The sequence below is a fragment of the Phaethon lepturus genome, unplaced genomic scaffold (genome assembly GCF_000687285.1).
Source record: "Phaethon lepturus isolate BGI_N335 unplaced genomic scaffold, ASM68728v1 scaffold3276, whole genome shotgun sequence".
Taxonomy (NCBI): Eukaryota; Metazoa; Chordata; class Aves; order Phaethontiformes; family Phaethontidae; genus Phaethon; species Phaethon lepturus.
This window is the reverse complement of record NW_010548157.1, coordinates 68634-78693: the sequence shown is the minus strand read 5'-3', so window position 1 is coordinate 78693 and position 10060 is coordinate 68634.

Genomic DNA, 10060 nt, shown 5'->3' with positions numbered 1-10060 from the left:
GCTGCTCATTGAAAAGCGTGACAGGCTGGCATTAACCTGTCCAGAACTCATGTCTGATAGAGCAGATACTGTTCAGGTGAATTATATATCCAGTCTTTAAAAGCTTTGCAATAGTAAACCAAAGCCCTTTTCTTTAACAGTAATGTAGTATGAAATAAAATCCCATGTATGTTTTCGGTAATCCATGGTCAACACGAAGGCACTAGTACAGTGTTACACAAGCACATCTACCTTTTGGTAGGATGGAACAAGCAGTTCTTGTTGCTTGAGCTCTGGTTTCTAGGTTGGGTTTGTATCAGTGTGGTATTTTGCTTGTTTGATAGTAAAAATCCATCAATATATAACCAATACCTGACACTGATAGAGGGCTCGTTCACTGCACCTGTCTGAAGCAGTGACTTTCTATGGCCAGCAGTTATGTGGGTGTTTCTTCTCCCTTGCTACCTTTGCCTTCCCTTGGACTGGTTTGTGGTTGTGGTTTAACCCCAGCCAGCAATTAAGCACCACACAGCCACTCACTCACTCCCCCAGTGGGATGGGGGAGAGAATCACAAAGGTGAAAGTGAGAACTCATGGGTTGAGATATAGACAGCTTAATAGGTAAAGCAAAAGCTGCACACACAAGCAAAGCAAACCAAGGAATTCATTCAGCACTTCCCATCGGCAGGCAGATGTTCAGCCATCTCCAGGACAGCAGGGCTCCATCATGCATAACAGTGACTTGGGAAGACAAATGCCATCAATCCAAATGTGTGTCCCCCCCTTCCTCCTTCTTCCCCCTAGTTTTATTGTTGAGCATGACATCATATGGTCTGTGATATCCCTTCGGTCAGTTGGGGTCAGCTGTCCCAGGCTGCGTCCCCTCCCAGCTTCTTGTGCACCCCCAGCCTACTCGCTTGACTCTGTGTAAGCACTGCTCAGCAATAACGAAAACATCTCTGTTATCAACACTGTTTTCAGCACAAATCCAAAACATAGCCCTGTACTAGCTACCATGAAAAAAATTAACTCTATCTCAGCTAAAACCTGCGAAACTGGCTTTATATTTGGCTGTGGAGAAACTGGTGTCATTGGTGGTTCAACACTGCTCTGGCTGTCTGAGGAAGGACTGCATGAAGGATGCTGTTCTCTGGCAAACCAAAGAACCTGTCTGTGGAGACCTAAATTAGGTTTTTGCATTGTTCCTTGACAGATGGGTACTCTTCAACCCAAGCTTCAGGTCCATCTGTACTTATCTTCTAAGGCAGTGCTCATGGATTCCAGGATGTATGAAGGAGAGTGCTAAGAAAAGGCTAAGTTCATTTGGAGAAGAAAACCAAGGTTGGAATGACTTGTAGCAAATGTTGCCACTAGTCCATGTTTGCTGCTTTTGTGGCTTTTTATTTTCTCTTAAACTGCACTAGATGGCAGTGGAGGTGAAAGAGATTGTGGGGTGCTTGCCAGCCTCTGTTTCTAAACCTAACAGTGGCTGTGGGCACCACTGCCCAGGACTGTCTGTGGAAGAACTGACCACCTTCTTTGTACTTTTGGACCCTAGGAAACCCAACTGCTGAGCTATACTGGACAGGCAGAGGACTATCAGCTGGTCCTAGGTGGAAGGGGGGGAGCTTGGGACACAACTAGATGCCCTGCTGGAGACCTGGCTGGGAGTGGGCAGCCCTCAGTGAGGGAGTGTGAGGCTGAGCTGCAGGGGGACAAGACAGACTCCCACAGGAGCAGAATGGTATGGAAAGGAGCTACTAAAAAGTTTTTTTTAGGTGTTGGTTCAGGAATCACCAGTGATTTTTTTCTTTTTTTAATGTGTTTGTATTGAACAATCCTTAGAACAACCCTGCTAGTGATCACTTGTAACTTGTACCTGCTGGACTGCATCCTTTGAGCCTTTTGAAAGCTATTTGTTTCCATATGTCTGACATAGTTGCTGTTCCTCTTGGAAGCCTGCATGTCTTCTGTAGTTAAGCTTTTTGTATTGCCAAAGACTGCTGGCCAAAGGCCAGAGCTCTAACCTACCTTCATCTGATCAATCTTTAAGTCCCAGTAGAAGGAAGTGGTGTTCAAAGCTGACCTTGGGAGTTTAGCAGAAGATATGTCCTGCTGATATACCTGAGTCTTTGGCCTGCAGGGTGGAATACAGCTGTCAGCTCTGTGAGAAGCCAGATTGTCTCTCCTGAGGATCTGGGGCAATCAGGTTTGTGAAACTCATTCTCTTAATTACTCATATCTACCAAAACAGAAGTCCTTGTTGTGTTCTTGGAGCCCGTCAATGGATGGGACCCCTGAAAACCCCTGATGGGCTGTGAATTGTGGGTGGCTGATGTTTTGGCCAGGATGGAATTTTCAACATGCAACTTGAATGGGGTTGTAGACATAATATGTTTGTGGATCGGCCAGAGTATGTGAAACTCTCACTAGGAAATAAGTAATGCAGCACTAGTCTACAAGGAGAGAGTGGTGGGGAGTGAATCACAGGAGACAAACTTGTCTATCTTATTCAGGAAGAGGCTGAGAATGACAAACTGAAACAGAGATGGGAAGTCTAAAGTGGAACTGTCATAACTTATTTGCTGTCTTCTGCACATCACCAAGGGTGGAATTTCCCCTGTTGCAGACAGCAGGGAAAAAGACTGGGCTTTTGTGTTGAATCAGGCACAGCATGAACTCTGGGAAGCCAGTTGTTGCTGCAGGGATGAATTTGACCCCGTGAATGTCACATTAGCACATTCAGAGCACAAAATGCCCTTTCTGAAAATGTCTATTGATTTTTATGACAAATGAAATATTGTAGAGTATGAACACAAATGCATTATTCCCCTTCTACAGAGATATTACAAATTCTGTATAATACTAGCGGGACAACTGCTGCAAGGGACTGGTCAAGTCATTTAAACATGGGTGGAGCCTGATGGTAAATCTCAGACAGGAAAGTTTCAGAATTAAGATCTTTCTGTTTGATTCACCTGGGCTCAGATTGTTCATACTGAATGCACAACAAATAAATTTTCTGCTTTGCCAGGCTTCTAATGACCAAGGTACAGTTGGTGTTGGGTGATTTTTTTTTTTTTTTTTTGGTGGGCATAATTCAAGGGATCAAATTATGTGGCATTTGTGTCCTTAATGTTGATTGAGAGTTCTGCCCTATGTAATTTCATACTAATAATGAAGCACTTCTATAATGATGTGATATTGCTAGATATTCTTATCAGTGAGGATAGGATTTTATACTATGATGCATACCATGCACATACACTGAGGCCTGTTCTTCTCCCTCCTCCTCACACCGTGAAGTTACTGCTGTAGCAGGTCTACAGCCTTGCTGAGACTGAGGTCACTGTTGCAGGCAAACATGATCTAGCTGAACCCACCTGGTCTTGCTCCCCTTCCTCTTAAAGAAACTGAACTTCTCTAATCTTCTGCATATCATCCCCTCAGTGTATGGGTCTGGCAGTGACTCCAGAGACATAGCAGATGTGTCTGGCTCAGAGGTTTGATGAGGAGGAAGAGAATTGCGAGGGAATATGCAGGACACAACTGAATGGTTGGGCCTAGAATGTGAGACATTCTAAGACTGTCATCTTTCTGCCCCAGGTACAGATTGCTGTATTGTAGGCACCTCATCCAATGCAATTCCATTTGGAAGCTTAATGGTGTTGAGTGTTCCCTCAGCAGCAGTGATCCCTTTAAGCTTGAGTGAACAAGGTGTGTAAGAAGAAAGAGATGTGTAAGAGAAGACAGTGATTGTCAAACAGTCCCTTTTGTGATCATTTACTCCTGTTACAGGTTTTTCTTAAAAATGTAATTTCTGCTTTCTAGAGCTGTTTTCTGCTCTTCCTCTCTGGATATGGCCAGAAACTTTCTTTTAAAACGTGAGTCAAGAATAAAATAGAATGCATTGTGTGACAGGGCTGAACTCACAAAAAAAACCCCAAACTTGCGACATACTTCAAGTGTTAATCTTGTTTCAGTGGTTGTGCTTATGCATTAGTAATAGGAAGGGCAAAGTGCTGGACCAGCTGGGATCTGCAAGAGATAAGCATATGCAAGCATGTTCAACTGAGCAGACACAAGAAGTATTGGACTAGATGCTTCAGACATTTTTCTGTGAGAAATGGTTTGAACCTTCATTTTAAAAATGAGTCAAGACGCCTGTGTTAACTTTAAAATGCCTTAATCCCACACTTATGTGATGCTTTTTTCCATGGGTCAGTGCAAACGAGGAAACATTTGTCGGCAGCTATGCATTACCTGGGCTTCTAAACAAATAAACAAAATTAATGAAAAAATTAATTCAGCTCTGCTTTAATAGGCAGAGGAATTGCAGATTATCCCCTTCTGGTAGTCAAGAATTTCACATGTAATGAAATCGGAGCCCCTCTTTTACCACCAAAGCTTATGAATTGTGCAACTGAAGCCCCTGGCCACCTCAACCTTTTTTAGGGCAACAGCATAAAGCTCATCTATGACACATATATGGTGACTATTCTAGCACCCTCCTTATCTTCCAGGGCTGGGTCATGTGAAGTTTGTGCTTGTTGGGTCAATGATGTTAAAATTCATCAAAGTAGAGATGAAACCTCCAGGGAGCTTTGCAGCAGTGTAAAACATGTATATGGATATGAGTGTCTGCTGTTGGTCTCCTTATTAAAGGTAAGAGATGGTCTTGGAGCCTTTGGCCAAGGCAAGGTTTTCTTTCACTGCAAAAAGGAAGATGTAGTGTAGGAAGGAGAGCCTTCCCTTTGGGGTATTGTAACTGTCTGCTGGCCAGGTATATGGCAAGTGGAGCCACTGCTAGTGGTTCTGCAGGGACAACCCAGCCTTGCTTTCTGTATAGGAGTGTGGAGCAGGTGGTTTGTTTTGAATTGGATCCCATAAGGAGCCATAACCTTGTATTTCTGGTACATGACCTTGGAATCTGACCAAGTGTTAAAATTCCCATAACCTGTTATTCCTGCAGCATGGAAAAATTTTCATGCATTTCCTGATTATTTTAGGGATTGGAAGGACAAGAAGCAGCACCTTACTGGTTATGTCACTAAATCGCTTGTGGTGGGTTGACCCTGGCTGGATGCCAGGTGCCCTCCAATGCTGCTCTATCGCTCCCCTCCTCAGCTGGGTAGGGGAGAGAAAATATAACAAAAGGCTTGTGAGTCGAGATAAGGACAGGGAGAGATCACTCACTAATTACTGTCATGGGCAAAACAGACTTGACTTTGGGAGATTAGTTTAGTTTATTACCAATCAAATCAGAGTACGATAATGAGAAATAAAACCAAATTTTAAAAACACTTGCAGAGTTGTTTCTCTCACATATTCTTGCTCTTCTCTTGGGCTGCTGCAACGCAGTTTTTTCTCCCCCTTCTTAAATATATTTATCCCAGAGGTGCTACCACCATTGCTGATGGGCTTGGCCTTGGCCAGCAGCAGGTCTATCTTGGAGCCGTCTGGCATTGGCTCTGTTGAACATAGGGGAAGCTTCTATCAACTTCTCACAGAAGCCACCGTGGTAGCCCTCCTGCTACCAAAACCTTGCCACACAAACCCAATACATCACTATACTTGTTTTTCTTGTCATGGCTGATATGTTCTGTTTACCTACTTCTGTATTTACTTTGTTCTTATACCACTTCTATACTTTCATATGTGTAAGCAAGGTATTTAATTTTAAAATCTTTCATTGCAAATATTTCCATTCAACTTCCTTCTCTCTTCCCAAGGCAATGGAAATCTATAGCATATTCTCCACAAGACCTTTTGTTCTTGTAAGATGAGTTATACCTTGGCTTTGAACATATCATTGTCTTTTTGATTTGAAGCCCAGCAGCAGAATTTTCCTCAAGACTTCAGTCTGAGTATTTTTCTAAAATGCTGCAGGAGAAAGTTCTGGTAATCAATCTTGGATACAAGCACAGGGTTTGAAGTTTAGCTAGCAGAGAAAATGAGGAATAGTTAGATCTTGCAGTATTTTAGGCTTAATATGGTTATAGATGAGAAGTTGACTAAAAGTTAAGTGGGTGTAACTATGAGCATATGCTTGGGCTTATACATGTGCATGCATATATATAGATTAACTATGGCTTCCAGTCATTATAGGTCAGATGTGATGATGATTAAGCATGGTTTGGGAGACTAGCCTTAAATAGAGATATTGCCAGACTTCTACTCTGTGACTGCATCATCTATCCCCTGCTGTGCGTCCTTTTATGTGTTGTCCAGTATGTGGCAAGCGCTGCTCTGCTGTTGCAAGGTGGCCTGCAGACAAAACGCATCAAGTACTGCAGTTCTAGAACAAAAGAAAACAGGTGACTTGTAAGAGTCTTTCCCTGGACTGGCTGCTGTATCCCGAGGCGTGAGACCAGTGTGCACTAATATCCCTCGTGTGAATAGTGACCAAGGAGCCCATGGGTACAGTGGCTGCATTTGAAAGCACATCCTGCTCTCAGGCCCTCTATTCAATACTCTAAATTCTCTCTTGAGTCCTGATGTGGGATCATCTACATACTTTCTACATACAAATAACCCATTTCTCTTGTTCCCTTGTCCCTGCCTTCTCTCCATTTATATGAGCTTTTTGGGGTTTTTGTCACAACTTGGTGTTAATTTCAGCACCTAAAAACTCTGTGAATGAAGCCTTCCTTTTAAATAGGAGTACATTATGCAGAAACATAAACATATTTTATTGTTAGCCATGTATTTAAGGGATAGGATTGAAACATGTAGGTTAAATGTTTTGGCAGAGAGGCTTCCCATGTGAATAAATTTAGAAATCGGTTTTCAAAAGCAGGGCTCTGAGGCTTGATCTCTCAATGTGCCGTGACAAGCATACAGACAGCAACATCTGTATCTGTGGATGGTGTTTGGGAGTTTTGCCACAGGAATCGGTGGAGCTGGGGTCTCACACCCCGTGAACTACTGGGCTTACAAGACTGTAACAAGTATTTGCATATCTAGGTAAAGTCATAAGGGAAGAGCTTGTGAAATTCTGGAGGAGGCCCCTTATGTGGCTCTGAGTTGACTTGAGTTCTTAATGGTTCGTAAGTTCACTGAGCAGCCTAGTTTTGTTCCAGGGCAGTAAAACAGGGGAGAGACTACTGTTTTTTCGTGGATTCTGTGCATTCTAACATTCTTTCTTTGACATACTGCCTTCCAGCAGAATATGATTCTGGACGCTTTGTTGGTCTACATGTGGCTATGTGGACTGCTACATATACTGGCAGAGCTAATTCACCAACTCGGTGATTTTGTGAAACCATCTCCTTGCTAAAAAGGAGCTGTTGGTGGCCTGAGTCATTAAGTGTCTCTTTAACAGTCAGGTTATTATCTAACTACTCTGCTCCAGTTTCTGAAAGGGTATGTTCAGTGGCGCAGGCACTCAAAATGGTCAGACATTCAAGACAGTCCTCTAATGCCTTGTGTGTTATTCCTGTACGTTAAAAGTTTTAATGTGATGCTATCACTACACAAAAACAATGCATCTCTGAGAACAGTATGCTGCTTGCTGAAAGCTTAAATACTTCAGGGAAATGCATTAAAACAGTAGCTTATTCCTAGAAACACCAGCAAGCCTGTTAATCAACTGCATATGCCCAGGTGTTCTTCCTGCACATCTCAAGAGAGTTTATAAGTTTTATTGTGCAACAGATGTTAAACTTTATGCTGTTTAGTTTTTTGGTGTGTTTCTTGACCCTTTTCTAAATAATGGAGATTTTTGCCATCTTCCTGTTCTGTTTATAAAGACATCAAAAGGCACACCAGAAAACTAGAGTACTGGAAGTTTAACAGCTGTCATAACACTGTGAAGAGATTATTTTGAACAGGGTATGTTACAGAGTGACAGGCTGATGAATATTCAAGTGTACTCCATGTACTTTGTTGTTCAACTTCTCTGATATTCAAAGAACATTTAGATTAATCACTATATACAATCTTAACTTTTCAGAAGCTGCTTTGTAATACTTGTAAGTAACAGCAATAAACTGTGGTAGACTACACAGGTAACATAGTAAAAGCTTTAATGGTTGGGTTGCAGCTTGTGCTTCTTCAAGTTGGGGATAAGGCAAGTAGAGCAGGGAAGAGGTAATTAGGAGCAAAAAGTAGGATGTTATTAAATTAATAAGTTCTGGTTTGAAATTTCAGTGTGATATAATTGCTTTACAGGAGTACTGTGGGTTATTGTCTGCTTTCTCTCACATGTCAAGTCATGCAAATACTTATTGCAAGCCTTAAATAATAAATGGAGCAGTCTGTCCTGCATTTGTAAGTCTGTCCTGCTTAGTTGCAGCTGGGGCTCCTGATGGGTTAGGTGTGCAGTTCAGCCTGCTGCTCCTGCCCTTTGAGGCCCAGAGCAAAGCACAAGGGTTCCCTGACTGGTGCTCAGCAAACCTGTCCCGGGGCTGGGAGTACTGCTTGAACTACCAACAGGGAACAACAGACCTTTTAATTTTTAGTCCTGATCTATTGCAGTTTGTCCTTCAAAATTCCAATTTTCCTTGTGAAGTGGCTCACAGACTTAGTTTTGTCAAAGTATTGATCTAATTTCTTTTTATTTAAATCATAGAAAACGTTGCATTCCCTGGCACAGCCTGGAAACACCCTAACCTGCTTTAGACTTGCTATGGCCATTCGTGGCTGAAAGGATTATTCAACATAACTAATGATGGCAGAGCAGGGTCCTGGAGAAATAATTATACCGGCTGTCAGAAAAAGGTTTGCCTCAGAAAAAAAATTTTGACATATCTCTCGATTACTGTTTGCCAAATGCTGATAGTAACATAGAAGTGAAACTCAAGAAATGAAGTTGCATAAGTAAACAGAAAAGCTTTCCTTGTTGTCAATACCAAATACTCTGGGCATGGTGTTACTTTCTGAATGTCTGATGCCTTATGTAGTTATCTGTGTATAAATATAGGTGCCCAATATTGTGGTATGCAAGAGGTTTCTCCCAACTTCCCGGACTTATTTTCTCTACCAGCGAAATAGGAATTAATGTCTGTGCTGGAGGTGTGAATTATGAGTTAAGGATTTATGTTTTCTTGAGGCTTTAGTAGTGGTTTGAAAAGTCTTCTCACATTAATTATTTCCTGTCTCCTAATACAGGTTAATTCCAGTTTACTGGTAGGGAAATTGAATGTGTATATATAAGTGTTTTTCTAAATGTTGTCACAAAGCAGCCCCTTTAATACTTAGGAGATGTTTTAAAAATGCAAACTTACTAAGTACCAAACACTGTAGATACTTTCTACCCTTGAAAACAGCAAAATTGCTCTCTTGGGTGGGGGAATACACATAAAGAAACAATTTATCTTAAAAGAAAACAAATAATATAGTCTTCTGTGTTGTTTACAGCTGCTGTTGACCTTATGTGAATGTTACTATGCTTTTTTCAGGGCAGTGGCACTTCAGTGTACATTAAAGTCAGCTGGCAGGACATAAAGAACCCAGCAGGTTTTATGAAACTCCTTCACGTAAGTGCATATAGAAAGACATGATTAGTTAATACATTCACTTTGCACTGGATTTGCGCAAAAGAAATTCTCAGGTGCTTCATTCAAGCAAGCACTAGTAGCTTTAGTTTGCATTGGAGCTGCACCAATGTTGCACACTGAGATCAAAAGAATAGTAGGTATTTTTCTGATTAACATAAAACTTCTGATAGCAAGCAAGCTGTAACGTTGGTTAGGTAACTAGACAGCTTGGGAGCCAGTGGTGGGCAAAACAGGAGATAACCAGCATGCAGTGTGAAGCAATTGTCCACCACAAACAGCCATGGCAGGGTGTGCATCAGTGCTGCTATAACATGGTTTACTATCACGGTATATATTCACCTGTGGTTATAAAAGTATTATAGGTTGGGATGTAATTATCTATTATGAATTAGTATTTACTAGCTACACATAACCTCTCCTGTTTTCTTCTAAACTGCTCTGGCACACTGCAAATGTGGAGAGCAGGTTGATGAGCAGAATAAATCATTCCTAAGGCTTTGTAAAGGTTTTACTCAAACAAATACCATGCACCTAAGTTGTAGCCACTGATGCAGACTTTATGGTGTCAAACTTTGGTGACT